General features: G+C 35.2%; 10 non-coding genes across 10 annotated transcripts; all 10 read right to left on the bottom strand.

The window, feature by feature from the left end:
• Positions 1 to 5445: 5445 nt before the first annotated feature.
• On the bottom strand, positions 5446 to 5517 carry TRNAC-GCA (transfer RNA cysteine (anticodon GCA)). Its single transcript has one exon. It is a non-coding gene; the product is annotated as a tRNA-Cys (tRNA).
• Positions 5518 to 7349: 1832 nt separating this feature from the next.
• TRNAC-GCA (transfer RNA cysteine (anticodon GCA)) lies at positions 7350 to 7421 on the bottom strand. Its single transcript has one exon. It is a non-coding gene; the product is annotated as a tRNA-Cys (tRNA).
• An 882-nt stretch (positions 7422 to 8303) lies between these two features.
• TRNAC-GCA (transfer RNA cysteine (anticodon GCA)) lies at positions 8304 to 8375 on the bottom strand. Its single transcript has one exon. It is a non-coding gene; the product is annotated as a tRNA-Cys (tRNA).
• Positions 8376 to 9261: 886 nt separating this feature from the next.
• TRNAC-GCA (transfer RNA cysteine (anticodon GCA)) lies at positions 9262 to 9333 on the bottom strand. The gene has a single exon. It is a non-coding gene; the product is annotated as a tRNA-Cys (tRNA).
• Positions 9334 to 12127: 2794 nt separating this feature from the next.
• Positions 12128 to 12199, bottom strand: TRNAC-GCA (transfer RNA cysteine (anticodon GCA)). The gene has a single exon. It is a non-coding gene; the product is annotated as a tRNA-Cys (tRNA).
• Positions 12200 to 14036: 1837 nt separating this feature from the next.
• Positions 14037 to 14108, bottom strand: TRNAC-GCA (transfer RNA cysteine (anticodon GCA)). Its single transcript has one exon. It is a non-coding gene; the product is annotated as a tRNA-Cys (tRNA).
• Positions 14109 to 16889: 2781 nt separating this feature from the next.
• Positions 16890 to 16961, bottom strand: TRNAC-GCA (transfer RNA cysteine (anticodon GCA)). Its single transcript has one exon. It is a non-coding gene; the product is annotated as a tRNA-Cys (tRNA).
• An 885-nt stretch (positions 16962 to 17846) lies between these two features.
• TRNAC-GCA (transfer RNA cysteine (anticodon GCA)) lies at positions 17847 to 17918 on the bottom strand. The gene has a single exon. It is a non-coding gene; the product is annotated as a tRNA-Cys (tRNA).
• An 881-nt stretch (positions 17919 to 18799) lies between these two features.
• Positions 18800 to 18871, bottom strand: TRNAC-GCA (transfer RNA cysteine (anticodon GCA)). The gene has a single exon. It is a non-coding gene; the product is annotated as a tRNA-Cys (tRNA).
• An 881-nt stretch (positions 18872 to 19752) lies between these two features.
• On the bottom strand, positions 19753 to 19824 carry TRNAC-GCA (transfer RNA cysteine (anticodon GCA)). Its single transcript has one exon. It is a non-coding gene; the product is annotated as a tRNA-Cys (tRNA).
• Positions 19825 to 21323: the final 1499 nt, after the last annotated feature.

The raw sequence follows: 21323 nt of genomic DNA, 5'->3' as shown, positions 1-21323 counted from the left end.
TACATTTCGCATCACATGTAGATCTTGGAACATGGAAAAAAATCTTTTGTCAAATGCACTAATTCTGCAAAATGTAACTGCTTCTCTACTGCAGTTTGTTGATTTTGTGCTAAGAGCATAGTTAAACCCAATTGTTCATTGTTTTGTATATGAAATGATGATATATCCTATTGTTTCTTACAGTGCATTGGGTTGAAAAACATTTTAACAGGATCTATTGATGAGGGTATATGGTTATGAAACAGGGACTTCTTGAACTGCACTCCTATGCTCTACCACTGAGTTAAACCCTTGAATGCTGAAAACTGACCTTTTTTTTAAAAAGGTGATAGAGTGGGTAACTGTATGGAACTTGTAGAACTAATGACATCAGTGCACTTCTGGTCAGCTGTACAAATTAATACATTTCATTAAGGGCATATTATTGGTTTCCACCACAGTTTTATAACATTCATGTGAGCTTCCAATGGACTATGTCAAACTGATAATATCACCAGTAGAACTTGGGTGAATGTAAAACACAGCTTGTATCATATGAAGAAATCCTAAACAGTTTCAAGGTGTTTACCCTATGTTTCAGGAGATGATCAGGAGTATTTCAAATGTAGAAATAGGTTGCTCATTATATAAAATGCTAAGATTGTAAATGTTTTCTTCAATTTATTTAATAAAAAAAAATATTTCTACAGGTAAAACAGTTGAACAAGGGGGGACCCAGATTTGAACTAGGGACCTCTAGATCTGCAGTCAAATGCTCTACCACTGAGCTATACCCCCAGTTCTGTAAAGTTCACCTTTATTAATTCAGTAATATGTACAAAGTGCAAGCAACATGCAATCACCATCAAAGCAAAGCATTTTCAGCCACCAAAACCTCCTTATAAGTATATGGGGTGCGAAGGATGTCCTTTATCTGCCTTGGTAAAATACAGTGAGGTTTCCATTGCAAGAATTCATACATTTCGTATCACATGTAGATCTTGGAACATGGAAAAAAAATCTTTTGTCAAATGCACAAATTCTGCAAAATGTAACTGCTTCTCTACTGCAGTTTGTTGATTTTGTGCTAAGAGCATAGTTAAACCCAATGTTCATTGTTTTGTATATGAAATGATGATATATCTTATGGTTTCTTACAGTGCATTGGGTTGAAAAACATTTTAACAGGATCTATTGAAGAGGGTATATGGTTATGAAACAGGGACTTCTTGAACTGCATTCCTATGTCTACCACTGAGTTAAACCCTTGAATGCTGAAAACTGCTCTTTTTTAAAAAGGTGATAGAGTGGGTGACTGTATGGAACTTGTAGAACTAATGACATCAGTGCACTTCTGGTCAGCTGTACAAATTAATACATTTCATTAAGGGCATATTATTGGTTTCCACCACAGTTTTATAACATTCATATGAGCTTCCAATTGACCATTTCAAACTGATAATATCACCAGTAGAACTTGGGTGAATGTAAAACACAGCTTGTATCATATGAAGAAATCCTAAACAGTTTCATGGTGTTTACCCTATGTTTCAGGAGATGATCAGGAGTATTTCAAATGTAGAAATGTGTTGCTCATTTCATAAAATGCTAACATTGTAAATGTTTTCTTCAATTTATTTAATAAAAAACATTTCTACAGGTAAAACAGTTGAACAAGGGGCACCCAGATTTAAACTAGAGACCTCTTGATTTGCATTCAAATGCTCTACCACTGAGCTATACCCCCAGTTCTGAAAAAAGTTCACCTTTATTAATTCAGTAATATGTATAAAGTGCAAGCAACATGCAATCACCATCAAAGCAATGCATTTTCAGCCACCAAACCCTCCTTTTAAGTATAAGGGGTACACAAATGTCCTTTATCTGCCTTGGTAAAATACAGTGAGGTTTCCATTGCAAGAATTCATACATTTCGTATCACATGTAGATCTTGGAACATGGAAAAAAAACATTTGTCAAATGCACAAATTCTGCAAAACGTAACTGCTTCTCTACTGTAGTTTGTTGATTTTGTGCTAAGAGTATAGTTAAACCCAATTGTTCATTGTTTTTTATATGAAATGATGTTATATCCTATTGTTTCTTACAGTGCATTGGGTTGAAAAACATTTTAACAGGATCTATTGACGAGGGTATATGGTTATGAAACAGGGACTTCTTGAACTGCACTCCTATGCTCTACCACTGAGTTAAACCCTTGAATGCTGAAAACCGCCCTTTTTTAAAAAGGTGATAGAGTGGGTAACTGCATGGAACTTGTAGAACTAATGACAACAGTGCACTTCTGGTCAGCTGTACAAATTAATACATTTCATTAAGGGCATATTATTGGTTTCCACCACAGTTTTATAACATTCAAATGAGCTTCCAATGGACTATTTCAAACTGATAATATCACCAGTAGAACTTGGGTGAATGTAAAACACAGCTTGTATCATATGAAGAAATCCTAAACAGTTTCAAGGTGTTTACCCTATGTTTCAGGAGATGATCAGGAGTATTTCAAATGTAGAAATGTGTTGCTCATTATATAAAATGCTAAGATTGTAAATGTTTTTTTCAATTTATTTAATAAAAAAAATATTTCTACAGGTAAAACAGTTGAACAAGGGGGCCTCTTGATCTGCAGTCTAAAGCTCTACCACTGAGCTATACCCCTAGCTCTGAAAAGTTCACTTTTATTAATTCAGTAATATGTACAAAGTGCAAGCAACATGCAATCACCATCAAAGCAAAGCGTTTTCAGCCACCAAACCCTCCTTATAAGTATATGGGGTGCGAGGGATGTCCTTTATCTGCCTTGGTAAAATACAGTGAGGTTTCCATTGCAAGAATTCATACATTTCGCATCACATGTAGATCTTGGAACATGGAAAAAAATCTTTTGTCAAATGCACTAATTCTGCAAAATGTAACTGCTTCTCTACTGCAGTTTGTTGATTTTGTGCTAAGAGCATAGTTAAACCCAATTGTTCATTGTTTTGTATATGAAATGATGATATATCCTATTGTTTCTTACAGTGCATTGGGTTGAAAAACATTTTAACAGGATCTATTGATGAGGGTATATGGTTATGAAACAGGGACTTCTTGAACTGCACTCCTATGCTCTACCACTGAGTTAAACCCTTGAATGCTGAAAACTGACCTTTTTTTTAAAAAGGTGATAGAGTGGGTAACTGTATGGAACTTGTAGAACTAATGACATCAGTGCACTTCTGGTCAGCTGTACAAATTAATACATTTCATTAAGGGCATATTATTGGTTTCCACCACAGTTTTATAACATTCATGTGAGCTTCCAATGGACTATGTCAAACTGATAATATCACCAGTAGAACTTGGGTGAATGTAAAACACAGCTTGTATCATATGAAGAAATCCTAAACAGTTTCAAGGTGTTTACCCTATGTTTCAGGAGATGATCAGGAGTATTTCAAATGTAGAAATAGGTTGCTCATTATATAAAATGCTAAGATTGTAAATGTTTTCTTCAATTTATTTAATAAAAAAAAATATTTCTACAGGTAAAACAGTTGAACAAGGGGGGACCCAGATTTGAACTAGGGACCTCTAGATCTGCAGTCAAATGCTCTACCACTGAGCTATACCCCCAGTTCTGTAAAGTTCACCTTTATTAATTCAGTAATATGTACAAAGTGCAAGCAACATGCAATCACCATCAAAGCAAAGCATTTTCAGCCACCAAAAACTCCTTATAAGTATATGGGGTGCGAAGGATGTCCTTTATCTGCCTTGGTAAAATACAGTGAGGTTTCCATTGCAAGAATTCATACATTTCGTATCACATGTAGATCTTGGAACATGGAAAAAAAATCTTTTGTCAAATGCACAAATTCTGCAAAATGTAACTGCTTCTCTACTGCAGTTTGTTGATTTTGTGCTAAGAGCATAGTTAAACCCAATGTTCATTGTTTTGTATATGAAATGATGATATATCTTATGGTTTCTTACAGTGCATTGGGTTGAAAAACATTTTAACAGGATCTATTGAAGAGGGTATATGGTTATGAAACAGGGACTTCTTGAACTGCATTCCTATGTCTACCACTGAGTTAAACCCTTGAATGCTGAAAACTGCTCTTTTTTAAAAAGGTGATAGAGTGGGTGACTGTATGGAACTTGTAGAACTAATGACATCAGTGCACTTCTGGTCAGCTGTACAAATTAATACATTTCATTAAGGGCATATTATTGGTTTCCACCACAGTTTTATAACATTCATATGAGCTTCCAATTGACCATTTCAAACTGATAATATCACCAGTAGAACTTGGGTGAATGTAAAACACAGCTTGTATCATATGAAGAAATCCTAAACAGTTTCATGGTGTTTACCCTATGTTTCAGGAGATGATCAGGAGTATTTCAAATGTAGAAATGTGTTGCTCATTTCATAAAATGCTAACATTCTAAATGTTTTCTTCAATTTATTTAATAAAAAACATTTCTACAGGTAAAACAGTTGAACAAGGGGCACCCAGATTTAAAGTAGAGACCTCTTGATTTGCATTCAAATGCTCTACCACTGAGCTATACCCCCAGTTCTGAAAAAAGTTCACCTTTATTAATTCAGTAATATGTATAAAGTGCAAGCAACATGCAATCACCATCAAAGCAATGCATTTTCAGCCACCAAACCCTCCTTTTAAGTATAAGGGGTACACAAATGTCCTTTATCTGCCTTGGTAAAATACAGTGAGGTTTCCATTGCAAGAATTCATACATTTCGTATCACATGTAGATCTTGGAACATGGAAAAAAAAACGTTTGTCAAATGCACAAATTCTGCAAAACGTAACTGCTTCTCTACTGCAGTTTGTTGATTTTGTGCTAAGAGTATAGTTAAACGCAATTGTTCATTGTTTTTTATATGAAATGATGATATATCCTATTGTTTCTTACAGTGCATTGGGTTGAAAAACATTTTAACAGGATCTATTGAAGAGGGTATATGGTTATGAAACAGGGACTTCTTGAACTGCACTCCTATGCTTTACCACTGAGTTAAACCCTTGAATGCTGATAACTGCCCTTTTTTAAAAAGGTGATAGAGTGGGTAACTGTATGGAACTTGTAGAACTAATGACATCAGTGCACTTCTGGTCAGCTGTACAAATTAATACAGTTCATTAAGGGCATATTATTGGTTTCCACCACAGTTTTATACCATTCATATGAGCTTCCAATGGACTATTTCAAACTTATAATATCACCAGTAGAACTTGGGTGAATGTAAAACACAACTTGTATCATATGAAGAAATCCTAAACAGTTTCAAGGTGTTTACCCTATGTTTCAGGAGATGATGGAGTACTGCAAATGTAGAAAGGTGTTGCTCATTATATAAAATGCTAAGATTGTAAATGTTTTCTTCAATTTATTTAATAAAAAAAATATTTCTACGGGTAAAACAGTTGAACAAGGGGGCACCCAGATTTGAACTAGGGACCTCTTGATCTGCAGTCAAATGCTCTACCACTGAGCTATACCCCCAGTTCTGAAAAGTTCACCTTTATTAATTCAGTAATATGTACAAAGTGCAAGCAACATGCAATCACCATCAAAGCAAAGCATTTTCAGCCACCAAACCCTCCTTATAAGTATATGGGGTGCGAAGGATGTCCTTTATCTGCCTTGGTAAAATACAGTGAGGTTTCCATTGCAAGAATTCATACATTTCGTATCACATGTAGATCTTGGAACATGGAAAAAAAATCTTTTGTCAAATGCACAAATTCTGCAAAATGTAGCTGCTTCTCTACTGCAGTTTGTTGATTTTGTGCTAAGAGTATAGTTTAACCCAATTGTTCATTGTTTTTATATGAAATGATGATATATCCTATTGTTTCTTACAGTGCATTGGGTTGAAAAACATTTTAACAGGATCTATTGATGAGGGTATATGGTTATGAAACAGGGACTTCTTGAACTGCACTCCTATGCTCTACCACTGAGTTAAACCCTTGAATGCTGAAAACTGCCCTTTTTGAAAAAGGTGTTAGAGTGGGTGACTGTATCGAACTTGTAGAACTAATGACATCAGTGCACTTCTGATCAGCTGTACAAATTAATACATTTCATTAAGTGCATATTATTGGTTTCCACCACAGTTTTATAACATTCATATGAGCTTCCATTTGACCATTTCAAACTGATAATATCACCAGTAGAACTTGGGTGAATGTAAAACACAGCTTGTATCATATGAAGAAATCCTAAACAGTTTCATGGTGTTTTCCCCTATGTTTCAGGAGATGATCAGGAGTATTTCAAATGTAGAAATGTGTTGCTCATTACATAAAATGCTAACATTGTAAATGTTTTCTTCAATTTATTTAATAAAAAAACATTTCTACAGGTAAAACAGTTGAACAAGGGGCACCCAGATTTAAACTAGAGACCTCTTGATCTGCAGTCAAATGCTCTACCACTGAGCTATACCCCCAGTTCTGAAAAGTTCACCTTTATTAATTCAGTAATATGTATAAAGTGCAAGCAACATGCAATCACCATCAAAGCAATGCATTTTCAGCCACCAAACCCTCCTTTTAAGTATAAGGGGTACAAAAATGTCCTTTATCTGCCTTGGTAAAATACAGTGAGGTTTCCATTGCAAGAATTCATACATTTCGAATCACATGTAGATCTTGGAACATGGAAAAAAAACGTTTGTCAAATGCACAAATTCTGCAAAACGTAACTGCTTCTCTACTGCAGTTTGTTGATTTTGTGCTAAGAATATAGTTAAACCCAATTGTTCATTGTTTTTTATATGAAATGATGATATATCCTATAGTTTCTTACAGTGCATTGGGTTGAAAAACATTTTAACAGGATCTATTGAAGCGGGTATATGGTTATGAAACAGGGACTTCTTGAACTGCACTCCTATGCTTTACCACTGAGTTAAACCCTTGAATGCTGAAAACTGCCCTTTTTTAAAAAGGTGATAGAGTGAGTAACTGTATGGAACTTGTAGAACTAATGACAACAGTGCACTTCTGGTCAGCTGTACAAATGAATACATTTCATTAAGGGCATATTATTGGTTTCCACCACAGTTTTATAACATTCACATGAGCTTCCAATGGACTATTTCAAACTGATAATATCACCAGTAGAACTTGGGTGAATGTAAAACACAGCTTGTATCATATGAAGAAATCCTAAACAGTTTTAAGGTGTTTAACCTATGTTTAAGGAGATGATCAGGAGTATTTCAAATGTAGAAATGTGTTGCTCATTATATAAAATGCTAAGATTGTAAATGTTTTCTTCAATTTATTTAATAAAAAAAATATTTCAACAGGTAAAACAGTTGAACAAGGGGGCACCCAGATTTGAACTATGGACCTCTTGATCTGCAGTCAAATGCTCTACCACTGAGCTATACCCCCAGTTCTGAAAAATTCACCTTTATTAATTCAGTAATATGTACAAAGAGCAAGCAGCATGTAATCACCATCAAAGCAAAGCATTTTCAGCCACCAAAACCTCCTTATAAGTATATGGGGTGCAAAGGATGTCTTTTATCTGCGTTGGTAAAATACAGTGAGGTTTCCATTGCAAGAATTCATACATTTCGTATCACATGTAGATCTTGGAACATGGAAAAAAAACGTTTGTCAAATGCACAAATTCTGCAAAACATAACTGCTTCTCTACTGCAGTTTGTTGATTTTGTGCTAAGAGTATAGTTAAACCCAATTGTTCATTGTTTTTTTATATGAAATGATGATATATCCTATTGTTTCTTACAGTGCATTGGGTTGAAAAACATTTTAACAGGATCTATTGATGAGGGTATATGGTTATGAAACAGGGACTTCTTGAACTGCACTCCTATGCTCTACCACTGAGTTAAACCCTTGAATGCTGAAAACTGCCCTTTTTTAAAAAGGTGATAGAGTGGGTGACTGTATGGAACTTGTAGAACTAATGACATCAGTGCACTTCTGGTCAGCTGTACAAATTAATACATTTCATTAAGGGCATATTATTGGTTTCCACCACAGTTTTATAACATTCATGTGAGCTTCCAATGGACTATTTCAAACTGATAATATCACCAGTAGAACTTGGGTGAATGTCAAACACAGCTTGTATCATATGAAGAAATCCTAAACAGTTTCAAGGTGTTTACCCTATGTTTCAGGAGATGATCAGGAGTATTTCAAATGTAGAAATGTGTTGCTCATTATATAAAATGCTAAGATTGTAAATGTTTTCTTCAATTTATTTAATAAAAAAAATATTTCTACAGGTAGAACAGTTGAACAAGGGGGCACCCAGATTTGAACTAGGGACCTCTTGAACTGCAGTCAAATGCTCTACCACTGAGCTATACCCCCAGTTCTTAAAAGTTCACCTTTATTAATTCAGTAATATGTACAAAGTGCAAGCAACATGCAATCACCATCAAAGCAAAGCATTTTCAGCCACCAAAACCTCCTTATAAGTATATGGGGTGCGAAGGATGTCCTTTATCTGCCTTGGTAAAATACAGTGAGGTTTCCATTGCAAGAATTCATACATTTCGTATCACATGTAGATCTTGGAACATGGAAAAAAAATCTTTTGTCAAATGCACAAATTCTGCAAAATGTAACTGCTTCTCTACTGCAGTTTGTTGATTTTGTGCTAAGAGCATAGTTAAACCCAATTGTTCATTGTTTTGTATATGAAATGATGATATATCTTATTGTTTCTTACAGTGCATTGGGTTGAAAAACATTTTAACAGGATCTATTGAAGAGGGTATATGGTTATGAAACAGGGACTTCTTGAACTGCATTCCTATGCTCTACCACTGAGTTAAACCCTTGAATGCTGAAAACTGCTCTTTTTTAAAAAGGTGATAGAGTGGGTGACTGTATGGAACTTGTAGAACTAATGACATCAGTGCACTTCTGGTCAGCTGTACAAATTAATACAGTTCATTAAGGGCATATTATTGGTTTCCACCACAGTTTTATAACATTCATATGAGCTTCCAACGGACTATTTCAAACTGATAATATCACCAGTAGAACGTGGGTGAATGTAAAACACAGCTTGTATCATATGAAGAAATCCTAAACAGTTTCATGGTGTTTACCCTATGTTTCAGGAGATGATCAGGAGCATTTAAAATGTAGAAATATGTTGCTCATTACATAGAATGCTAAGATAAGATTGTAAATGTTTTCTTCAATTTATTTAATAAAAAAATATTTCTACAGGTAAAACAGTTGAACAAGGGGGTACCCAGATTTGAACTAGTGACCTCTTGATCTGCAGTCAAATGCTCTACCACTGAGCTATACCCCCAGTTCTGAAAAGTTCACCTTTATTAATTCAGTAATATGTACAAAGAGCAAGCAGCATGTAATCACCATCAAAGCAAAGCATTTTCAGCCACCAAAACCTCCTTATAAGTATATGGGGTGCAAAGGATGTCTTTTATCTGCGTTGGTAAAATACAGTGAGGTTTCCATTGCAAGAATTCATACATTTCGTATCACATGTAGATCTTGGAACATGGAAATAAAACGTTTGTCAAATGCACAAATTCTGCAAAACATAACTGCTTCTCTACTGCAGTTTGTTGATTTTGTGCTAAGAGTATAGTTAAACCCAATTGTTCATTGTTTTTTTATATGAAATGATGATATATCCTATTGTTTCTTACAGTGCATTGGGTTGAAAAACATTTTAACAGGATCTATTGATGAGGGTATATGGTTATGAAACAGGGACTTCTTGAACTGCACTCCTATGCTCTACCACTGAGTTAAACCCTTGAATGCTGAAAACTGCCCTTTTTCTAAAAAGGTGATAGAGTGGGTAACTGTATGGAACTTGTAGAACTAATGACATCAGTGCACTTCTGGTCAGCTGTACAAATTAATACATTTCATTAAGGGCATATTATTGGTTTCCACCACAGTTTTATAACATTCATGTGAGCTTCCAATGGACTATTTCAAACTGATAATATCACCAGTAGAACTTGGGTGAATGTCAAACACAGCTTGTATCATATGAAGAAATCCTAAACAGTTTCAAGGTGTTTACCCTATGTTTCAGGAGATTATCAGGAGTATTTCAAATGTAGAAATGTGTTGCTCATTATATAAAATGCTAAGATTGTAAATGTGTTCTTCAATTTATTTAATAAAAAAAATATTTCTAAAGGTAAAGCAGTTGAACAAGGGGGCACCCAGATTTGAACTAGGGACCTCTTGTTCTGCAGTCTAATGTTCTACCACTGAGCTATACCCCTAGTTCTGAAAATTTCACCTTTATTAATTCAGTAATATGTACAAAGTGCAAGCAACATGCAGTCACCATCAAAGCAAAGCATGTTTAGCCACCAAAACCTCCTTATAAGTATATGGGGTGCGAAGGATGTCCTTTATCTGCCTTGGAAAAATACAGTGAGGTTTCCATTGCAAGAATTCATACATTTCGTATCACATGTAGATCTTGGAACATGGAAAAAAAATCTTTTGTCAAATGCACAAATTCTGCAAAATGTAACTGCTTCTCTACTGCAGTTTGTTGATTTTGTGCTAAGAGCATAGTTAAACCCAATTGTTCATTGTTTTGTATATGAAATGATGATATATCTTATTGTTTCTTACAGTGCATTGGGTTGAAAAACATTTTAACAGGATCTATTGAAGAGGGTATATGGTTATGAAACAGGGACTTCTTGAACTGCATTCCTATGCTCTACCACTGAGTTAAACCCTTGAATGCTGAAAACTGCTCTTTTTGAAAAAGGTGATAGAGTGGGTGACTGTATGGAACTTGTAGAACTAATGACATCAGTGCACTTCTGGTCAGCTGTACAAATTAATACAGTTCATTAAGGGCATATTATTGGTTTCCACCACAGTTTTATAACATTCATATGAGCTTCCAATGGACTATTTCAAACTGATAATATCACCAGTAGAACTTGGGTGAATGTAAAACACAGCTTGTATCATATGAAGAAATCCTAAACAGTTTCATGGTGTTTACCCTATGTTTCAGGCGATGATCAGGAGTATTTCAAATGTAGAAATATGTTGCTCATTACATAGAATGATAAGATTGTAAATGTTTTCTTCAATTTATTTAATAAAAAAATATTTCTACAGGTAAAACAGTTGAACAAGGGGGCACCCAGATTTGAGCTAGGGACCTCTTGAACTGCAGTCAAATGCTCTACCACTGAGCTATACCCCCAGTTCTGAATAGTTCACCTTTATTAATTCAGTAATATGTACAAAGTGCAAGCAACATGCAGTCACCATCAAAGCAAAGCATTTTCAGCCACCAAAACCTCCTTATAAGTATATGGGGTGCGAAGGATGTCCTTTATCTGCCTTGGTAAAATACAGTGAGGTTTCCATTGCAAGAATTCATACATTTCGTATCACATGTAGATCTTGGAACATGGAAAAAAAATCTTTTGTCAAATGCACAAATTCTGCAAAATGTAACTGCTTCTCTACTGCAGTTTGTTGATTTTGTGCTAAGAGCATAGTTAAACCCAATTGTTCATTGTTTTGTATATGAAATGATGATATATCTTATTGTTTCTTACAGTGCATTGGGTTGAAAAACATTTTAACAGGATCTATTGAAGAGGGTATATGGTTATGAAACAGGGACTTCTTGAACTGCATTCCTATGCTCTACCACTGAGTTAAACCCTTGAATGCTGAAAACTGCTCTTTTTTAAAAAGGTGATAGAGTGGGTGACTGTATGGAACTTGTAGAACTAATGACATCAGTGCACTTCTGGTCAGCTGTACAAATTAATACAGTTCATTAAGGGCATATTATTGGTTTCCACCACAGTTTTATAACATTCATATGAGCTTCCAACGGACTATTTCAAACTGATAATATCACCAGTAGAACGTGGGTGAATGTAAAACACAGCTTGTATCATATGAAGAAATCCTAAACAGTTTCATGGTGTTTACCCTATGTTTCAGGAGATGATCAGGAGCATTTAAAATGTAGAAATATGTTGCTCATTACATAGAATGCTAAGATAAGATTGTAAATGTTTTCTTCAATTTATTTAATAAAAAAATATTTCTACAGGTAAAACAGTTGAACAAGGGGGTACCCAGATTTGAACTAGTGACCTCTTGATCTGCAGTCAAATGCTCTACCACTGAGCTATACCCCCAGTTCTGAAAAGTTCACCTTTATTAATTCAGTAATATGTACAAAGAGCAAGCAGCATGTAATCACCATCAAAGCAAAGCATTTTCAGCCACCAAAACCTCCTTATAAGTATATGGGGTGCAAAGGATGTCTTTTATCTGCGTTGGTAAAATACAGTGAGGTTTCCATTGCAAGAATTCATACATTTCGTATCACATGTAGATCTTGGAACATGGAAATAAAACGTTTGTCAAATGCACAAATTCTGCAAAACATAACTGCTTCTCTACTGCAGTTTGTTGATTTTGTGCTAAGAGTATAGTTAAACCCAATTGTTCATTGTTTTTTTATATGAAATGATGATATATCCTATTGTTTCTTACAGTGCATTGGGTTGAAAAACATTTTAACAGGATCTATTGATGAGGGTATATGGTTATGAAACAGGGACTTCTTGAACTGCACTCCTATGCTCTACCACTGAGTTAAACCCTTGAATGCTGAAAACTGCCCTTTTTCTAAAAAGGTGATAGAGTGGGTAACTGTATGGAACTTGTAGAACTAATGACATCAGTGCACTTCTGGTCAGCTGTACAAATTAATACATTTCATTAAGGGCATATTATTGGTTTCCACCACAGTTTTATAACATTCATGTGAGCTTCCAATGGACTATTTCAAACTGATAATATCACCAGTAGAACTTGGGTGAATGTCAAACACAGCTTGTATCATATGAAGAAATCCTAAACAGTTTCAAGGTGTTTACCCTATGTTTCAGGAGATTATCAGGAGTATTTCAAATGTAGAAATGTGTTGCTCATTATATAAAATGCTAAGATTGTAAATGTGTTCTTCAATTTATTTAATAAAAAAAATATTTCTAAAGGTAAAGCAGTTGAACAAGGGGGCACCCAGATTTGAACTAGGGACCTCTTGTTCTGCAGTCTAATGTTCTACCACTGAGCTATACCCCTAGTTCTGAAAATTTCACCTTTATTAATTCAGTAATATGTACAATGTGCAAGCAACATGCAATCACCATCAAAGCAAAGCGTTTTCAGCCACCAAACCCTCCTTATAAGTATATGGGGTGCGAAGGATGTCCTTTATCTGCCTTGGTAAAATACAGTGAGGTTTCCATTGCAAGAATTCATACATTTCGCATCACATGTAGCTCTTGGAACATGGAAAAAAAATCTTTTGTCAAACGCACTAATTCTGCAAAATGTAACTGCTTCTCTACTGCAGTTTGTTGATTTTGTGCTAAGAGCATAGTTAAACCCAATTGTTCATTGTTTTGTATATGAAATGATGATATATCCTATTGTTTCTTACAGTGCATTGGGTTGAAAAACATGTTAACAGGATCTATTGAAGAGGGTATATGGTTATGAAACAGGGACTTCTTGAACTGCATTCCTACGCTCTACCACTGAGTTAAACCCTTGAATGCTGAAAACTGCCCTTTTTTAAAAAGGTGATAGAGTGGGTGACTGTATTGAACTTGTAGAACTAATGACATCAGTGCACTTCTGGTCAGCTGTACAAATTAATACAGTTCATTAAGGGCATATTATTGGTTTTCACCACAGTTTTATAACATTCATATGAGCTTCCAATGGACTATTTCAAACTGATAATATCACCAGTAGAACTTGGGTGAATGTAAAACACAGCTTGTATCATATGAAGAAATCCTAAACAGTTTCAAGGTGTTTACCCTATGTTTCAGGAGATGATCAGGAGTATTTCAAATGTAGAAATGTGTTGCTCATTATATAAAATGCTAAGATTGTAAATGTTTTCTTCAATTTATTTATTAAAACATATTTTTCTACAGGTAAAACAGTTGAACAAGGGGGCACCCAGATTTGAACTAGGGACCTCTTGAACTGCAGTCAAATGCTCTACCACTGAGCTATACCCCCAGTTCTGAATAGTTCTCCTTTATTAATTCAGTAATATGTACAAAGTGCAAGCAACATGCAGTCACCATCAAAGCAAAGCATGTTTAGCCACCAAAACCTCCTTATAAGTATATGGGGTGCGAAGGATGTCCTTTATCTGCCTTGGAAAAATACAGTGAGGTTTCCATTGCAAGAATTCATACATTTCGTATCACATGTAGATCTTGGAACATGGAAAAAAAATCTTTTGTCAAATGCACAAATTCTGCAAAATGTAACTGCTTCTCTACTGCAGTTTGTTGATTTTGTGCTAAGAGCATAGTTAAACCCAATTGTTCATTGTTTTGTATATGAAATGATGATATATCTTATTGTTTCTTACAGTGCATTGGGTTGAAAAACATTTTAACAGGATCTATTGAAGAGGGTATATGGTTATGAAACAGGGACTTCTTGAACTGCATTCCTATGCTCTACCACTGAGTTAAACCCTTGAATGCTGAAAACTGCTCTTTTTGAAAAAGGTGATAGAGTGGGTGACTGTATGGAACTTGTAGAACTAATGACATCAGTGCACTTCTGGTCAGCTGTACAAATTAATACAGTTCATTAAGGGCATATTATTGGTTTCCACCACAGTTTTATAACATTCATATGAGCTTCCAATGGACTATTTCAAACTGATAATATCACCAGTAGAACTTGGGTGAATGTAAAACACAGCTTGTATCATATGAAGAAATCCTAAACAGTTTCATGGTGTTTACCCTATGTTTCAGGCGATGATCAGGAGTATTTCAAATGTAGAAATATGTTGCTCATTACATAGAATGATAAGATTGTAAATGTTTTCTTCAATTTATTTAATAAAAAAATATTTCTACAGGTAAAACAGTTGAACAAGGGGGCACCCAGATTTGAGCTAGGGACCTCTTGAACTGCAGTCAAATGCTCTACCACTGAGCTATACCCCCAGTTCTGAATAGTTCACCTTTATTAATTCAGTAATATGTACAAAGTGCAAGCAACATGCAGTCACCATCAAAGCAAAGCATTTTCAGCCACCAAAACCTCCTTATAAGTATATGGGGTGCGAAGGATGTCCTTTATCTGCCTTGGAAAAATACAGTGAGGTTTCCATTGCAAGAATTCATACATTTCGTATCACATGTAGATCTTGGAACATGGAAAAAAACCGTTTGTCAAATGCACAAATTCTGCAAAACGTAACTGCTTCTCTACTGCAGTTTGTTGATTTTGTGCTAAGAGTATAGTTAAACCCAATTGTTCATTGTTTTTTTTATATGAAATGATGATATATCCTATTGTTTCTTACAGTGCATTGGGTTGAAAAACATTTTAACAGGATCTATTGATGAGGGCATATGGTTATGAAACAGGGACTTCTTGAACTGCACTCCTATGCTCTACCACTGAGTTAAACCCTTGAATGCTGAAAACTGCCCTTTTTCTAAAAAGGTGATAGAGTGGGTAACTGTATGGAACTTGTAGAACTAATGACATCAGTGCACTTCTGGTCAGCTGTACAAATTAATACATTTCATTAAGGGCATATTATTGGTTTCCACCACAGTTTTATAACATTCATGTGAGCTTCCAATGGACTATTTCAAACTGATAATATCACCAGTAGAACTTGGGTGAATGTCAAACACAGCTTGTATCATATGAAGAAATCCTAAACAGTTTCAAGGTGTTTACCCTATGTTTCAGGAGATGATCAGGAGTATTTCAAATGTAGAAATGTGTTGCTCATTACATAAAATGCTAAGATTGTAAATGTTTTCTTCAATTTATTTAATTCTACAGGTAAAACAGTTGGACAAGGGGGCACCCAGATTTGAAGTAGGGACCTTTTTGATCTGCAGTGAAATGCTCTTCCCCTGAGCTATAGCCCCATTTCTGAAATGTTCACCTTTATTTATTCAGTAATATGTACAAAGTGGAAGCAACATGCAATCACCATCAAAGCAATGCATTTTCAGCCACCAAACCCTCCTTATAAGTATAAGGGGTACAAAAGATGTCCTTTATCTGCCTTGGTAAAATACAGTGAGGTTTCCATTCCAAGAATTCATACATTTCGTATCACATGTAGATCTTGGAACATGGAAAATAAACTTTTGTCAAATGCACAAATTCTGCAAAACGTAACTGTTCCTCTACTGCATTTTGTTGATTTTGTGCTAAGAGCATAGCTAAACCCAATTATTCATTGTTTTGTATATGAAATGATGATATATCTTATTGGTTCTTACAGTGCATTGGGTTAAAAAATACATTTTAACAGGATCTATTGAAGAGGGTATATGGTTATGAAACAGGAACTTCTTGAAAAGCACTCCTACGCTCTACCACTGAAATAAACCCTTGAATGCTGAAAACTGCTCTTTTTTAAAAAGGTGATAGAGTGGGTGACTGTATGGAACTTGTAGAACTAATGACATCAGTGCACTTCTGGTCAGCTGTACAAATTAATACATTTCATTAAGGGCATATTATTGGTTTCCACCACAGTTTTATAACATTCATGTGAGCTTCCAATGGACTATTTCAAACTGATAATATCACCAGTAGAACTTGGGTGAATGTCAAACACAGCTTGTATCATATGAAGAAATCCTAAACAGTTTCAAGGTGTTTACCCTATGTTTCAGGAGATGATCAGGAGTATTTCAAATGTAGAAATGTGTTGCTCATTATATAAAATGCTAAGATTGTAAATGTTTTCTTCAATTTATTTAATAAAAAAAATATTTCTACAGGTAAAACAGTTGAACAAGGGGGCACCCAGACTTGAACTAGGGACCTTTTGATCTGCAGTCAAATGCTCTACCACTGAGCTATACCCCCCGTTCTGAAAAGTTCACCTTTATTAATTCAGTAATATGTACAAAGTGCAAGCAACATGCAATCACCATCAAAGCAAAGCATTTTCAGCCACCAAAACCTCCTTATAAGTATATGGGGTGCGAAGGATGTCCTTTATCTGCCTTGGTAAAATACAGTGAGGTTTCCATTGCAAGAATTCATACATTTCGCATCACATGTAGCTCTTGGAACATGGAAAAAAAATCTTTTGTCAAATGCACTAATTCTGCAAAATGTAACTGCTTCTCTACTGCAGTTTGTTGATTTTGGGCTAAGAGCATAGTTAAACCCAATTGTTCATTGTTTTGTATGTATATGAAATGATGATATATCTTATTGTTTCTTACAGTGCATTGGGTTGAAAAACATGTTAACAGGATCTATTGAAGAGGGTATATGGTTATGAAACAGGGACTTCTTGAACTGCATTCCTACGCTCTACCACTGAGTTAAACCCTTGAATGCTGAAAACTGCCCTTTTTTAAAAAGGTGATAGAGTGGGTGACTGTATGGAACTTGTAGAACTAATGACATCAGTGCACTTCTGATCAGCTGTACAAATTAATACAGTTCATTAAGGGCATATTATTGGTTTCCACCACAGTTTTATAACATTCATATGAGCTTCCAATGGACTGTTTCAAACTGATAATATCACAAGTAGAACTTGGGTGAATGTAAAACACAGCTTGTATCATATGAAGAAATCCTAAACAGTTTCATGGTGTTTACCCTATGTTTCAGGAGATGATCAGGAGTATTTCAAATGTAGAAATATGTTGCTCATTACATAGAATGCTAAGATTGTAAATGTTTTCTTCAATTTATTTAATAAAAAAATATTTTTACAGGTATAACAGTTGAGCAAGGGGGCACCCAGATTTGAACTAGGGACCTCTTGAACTGCAGTCAAATGCTCTACCACTGAGCTATACCCCCAGTTCTGAATAGTTCACCTTTATTAATTCAGTAATATGTACAAAGTGCAAGCAACATGCAGTCACCATCAAAGCAAAGCATTTTCAGCCACCAAAACCTCCTTATAAGTATATGGGGTGCGAAGGATGTCCTTTATCTGCCTTGGAAAAATACAGTGAGGTTTCCATTGCAAGAATTCATACATTTCGTATCACATGTAGATCTTGGAACATGGAAAAAAACCGTTTGTCAAATGCACAAATTCTGCAAAACGTAACTGCTTCTCTACTGCAGTTTGTTGATTTTGTGCTAAGAATATAGTTAAACCCAATTGTTCATTGTTTTTTTATATGAAATGATGATATATCCTATTGTTTCTTACAGTGCATTGGGTTGAAAAACATTTTAACAGGATCTATTGATGAGGGCATATGGTTATGAAACAGGGACTTCTTGAACTGCATTCCTATGCTCTACCACTGAGTTAAACCCTTGAATGCTGAAAACTGCTCTTTTTTAAAAAGGTGATAGAGTGGGTGACTGTATGGAACTTGTAGAACTAATGACATCAGTGCACTTCTGGTCAGCTGTACAAATTAATACATTTCATTAAGGGCATATTATTGGTTTCCACCACAGTTTTATAACATGCATGTGAGCTTCCAATGGACTATTTCAAACTGATAATATCACCAGTAGAACTTGGGTGAATGTCAAACACAGCTTGTATCATATGAAGAAATCCTAAACAGTTTCAAGGTGTTTACCCTATGTTTCAGGAGATGATCAGGAGTATTTCAAATGTAGAAATGTGTTGCTCATTATATAAAATGCTAAGATTGCAAATGTTTTCTTCAATTTATTTAATAAAAAAATATTTCTACAGGTAAAACAGTTGAACAAAGGGGCACCCGGATTTGAACCAGGGACCTCTTGATCTGCAGTCAAATGCTCTACCACTGAGCTATACCCCCAGTTCTGAAGAGTTCACCTTTATTAATTCAGTAATATGTACAAAGTGCAAGTAACATGCAATCACCATCAAAGCAAAGCATTTTCAGCCACCAAAACCTCCTTATAAGTATATGGGTTGTCAAGGATGTCCTTTATCTGCCTTGGTAAAATACAGTGAGGTTTCCATTGCAAGAATTCATACATTTCGTATCACATGTAGATCTTGGAACATGGAAAAAAAACGTTTGTCAAATGCACAAATTCTGCAAAACGTAACTGCTTCTCTACTGCAGTTTGTTGATTTTGTGCTAAGAGTATAGTTAAACCCAATTGTTCATTGTTTTTTATATGAAATGATGATATATCCTATTGTTTCTTACAGTGCATTGGGTTGAAAAACATTTTAACAGGATCTATTGATGAGGGTATATGGTTATGAAACAGGGACTTCTTGAACTGCACTTCTATGCTCTACCACTGAGTTAAACCCCTGAATGCTGAAAACTGCCCTTTTTCTAAAAAGGTGATAGAGTGGGTAACTGTATGGAACTTGTAGAACTAATGACATCAGTGCACTTCTGGTCAGCTGTAGAAATTAATACATTTCATTAAGGGCATATTATTGGTTTCCACCACAGTTTTATAACATGCATGTGAGCTTCCAATGGACTATTTCAAACTGATAATATCACCAGTAGAACTTGGGTGAATGTCAAAAACAGCTTGTATCATATGAAGAAATCCTAAACAGTTTCAAGGTGTTTACCCTATGTTTCAGGAGATGATCAGGAGTATTTCAAATGTAGAAATGTGTTGCTCATTATATAAAATGCTAAGATTGTAAATGTTTTCTTCAATTTATTTAATACAAAAATATTTCTACAGGTAAAACAGTTGAACAAGGGGGCACCCAGATTTGAACTAGGGACCTCTTGAACTGCAGTCAAATGCTCTACCACTGAGCTATACCCCCAGTTCTGAAAAGCTCACCTTTATTACTTCAGTAATATGTACAAAGTGCAAGCAACATGTAATCACCATCAAAGCAAAGCATTTTCAGCCACCAAAACCTCCTTATAAGTATATGGGGTGCAATGGATGTCCTTTATCTGCCTTGGTAAAATACAGTTAGGTTTCCATTGCAAGAATTCATACATTTTGTATCACATGTAGATCTTGGAACATGGAAAACAAATCTTTTGTCAAATGCACAAATTCTGCAAAATGTAACTGCTTCTCTACTGCAGTTTGTTGATTTTGTGCTAAGAGCATAGTTAAACCCAATTGTTCATTGTTTTGTATATGAAATGATGATATATCTTATTGTTTCTTACAGTGCATTGGGTTGAAAAACATTTTAACAGGATCTATTGAAGAGGGTATATGGTTATGAAAAAGGGACTTCTTGAACTGCATTCCTATGCTCTACCATTGAGTTAAACCCTTGAATGCTGAAAACTGCTCTTTTTTAAAAAGGTGATAGAGAGGGTGACTATATGGAACTTGTAGAACTAATGACATCAGTGCACTTCTGGTCAGCTGTACAAATTAATACAGTTCATTAAGGGCATATTATTGGTTTCCACCACAGTTTTATAACATTCATATGAGCTTCCAATGGACTATTTCAAACTGATAATATCACCAGTAGAACTTGGGTGAATGTAAAACACAGCTTGTATCATATGAAGAAATCCTAAACAGTTTCATGGTGTTTACCCTATGTTTCAGGAGATGATCAGGAGTATTTCAAATGTAGAAATGTGTTGCTCATTACATAAAATGCTAAGATTGTAAATGTTTTCTTCAATTTATTTAATTCTACAGGTAAAACAGTTGGACAAGGGGGCACCCAGATTTGAAGTAGGGACCTTTTGATCTGCAGTGAAATGCTCTTCCCCTGAGCTATAGCCCCATTTCTGAAATGTTCACCTTTATTTATTCAGTAATATGTACAAAGTGGAAGCAACATGCAATCACCATCAAAGCAATGCATTTTCAGCCACCAAACCCTCCTTATAAGTATAAGGGGTACAAAAGATGTCCTTTATCTGCCTTGGTAAAATACAGTGAGGTTTCCATTGCAAGAATTCATACATTTCGTATCACATGTAGATCTTGGAACATGGAAAATAAACTTTTGTCAAATGCACAAATTCTGCAAAACGTAACTGTTCCTCTACTGCATTTTGTTGATTTTGTGCTAAGAGCATAGCTAAACCCAATTGTTCATTGTTTTGTATATGAAATGATGATATATCTTATTGGTTCTTACAGTGCATTGGGTTAAAAAATACATTTTAACAGGATCTATTGAAGAGGGTACATGGTTATGAAACAGGAACTTCTTGAAAAGCACTCCTACGCTCTACCACTGAAATAAACCCTTGAATGCTGAAAACTGCCCTTTTTTGTAAAAAGGTGATATAGTGGGTGACTGTATGGAACTTGTAGAACTAATGACATCAGTGC

This window comes from Ambystoma mexicanum, chromosome 4q, assembly GCF_040938575.1.
Source record: "Ambystoma mexicanum isolate Mex_15411 chromosome 4q, UKY_AmexF1_1, whole genome shotgun sequence".
Taxonomy (NCBI): Eukaryota; Metazoa; Chordata; class Amphibia; order Caudata; family Ambystomatidae; genus Ambystoma; species Ambystoma mexicanum.
The sequence above is the reverse complement of the archived record's forward strand: the minus strand, read 5'-3'. Positions and strand labels throughout refer to the sequence as shown.